The 355-nt window shown below is 53.2% G+C and overlaps 1 non-coding gene across 1 annotated transcript; it reads left to right on the forward strand.

The window, feature by feature from the left end:
• Positions 1–232: 232 nt before the first annotated feature.
• TRNAG-GCC lies at positions 233–304 on the forward strand. The gene has a single exon. It is a non-coding gene; the product is annotated as a tRNA-Gly (tRNA).
• The last annotated feature ends 51 nt before the right edge of the window (positions 305–355 follow it).

Below are 355 nucleotides of genomic sequence, written 5' to 3' on the forward strand. Positions count from 1 at the left end.
ACGAGAATGAAATGAGGCCCCAGCTCGACTCGAGACCAAGACTCCTTACAACTCGCACCAATAGCGGCACTGAGCGGCCGGAGATTGATTGAACAGCCCCTATCCCCCTGCCTACCTACTCGTGCTCCTAGCTCGATCGGAGGTCAAGAGTGTGGTCTGGCGGAAAAACAGAAGTCGTCCATATCAAGTGATACGTGAATTGCTCAGTAGTGCTTCGCCACTACCGTAGCTGGCGGAAATAGCTTAATGGTAGAGCATAGCCTTGCCAAGGCTGAGGTTGAGGGTTCAAGTCCCTCCTTCCGCTCCTGGCTTCGTCGTTTAGTGGTAACGAGTGGAGTGCATAAGCCCCTTTAGA

The sequence above is a fragment of the Rhodamnia argentea genome, unplaced genomic scaffold, assembly GCF_020921035.1.
Source record: "Rhodamnia argentea isolate NSW1041297 unplaced genomic scaffold, ASM2092103v1 Rarg_v2.50, whole genome shotgun sequence".
In the NCBI taxonomy this organism is placed as follows: Eukaryota; Viridiplantae; Streptophyta; class Magnoliopsida; order Myrtales; family Myrtaceae; genus Rhodamnia; species Rhodamnia argentea.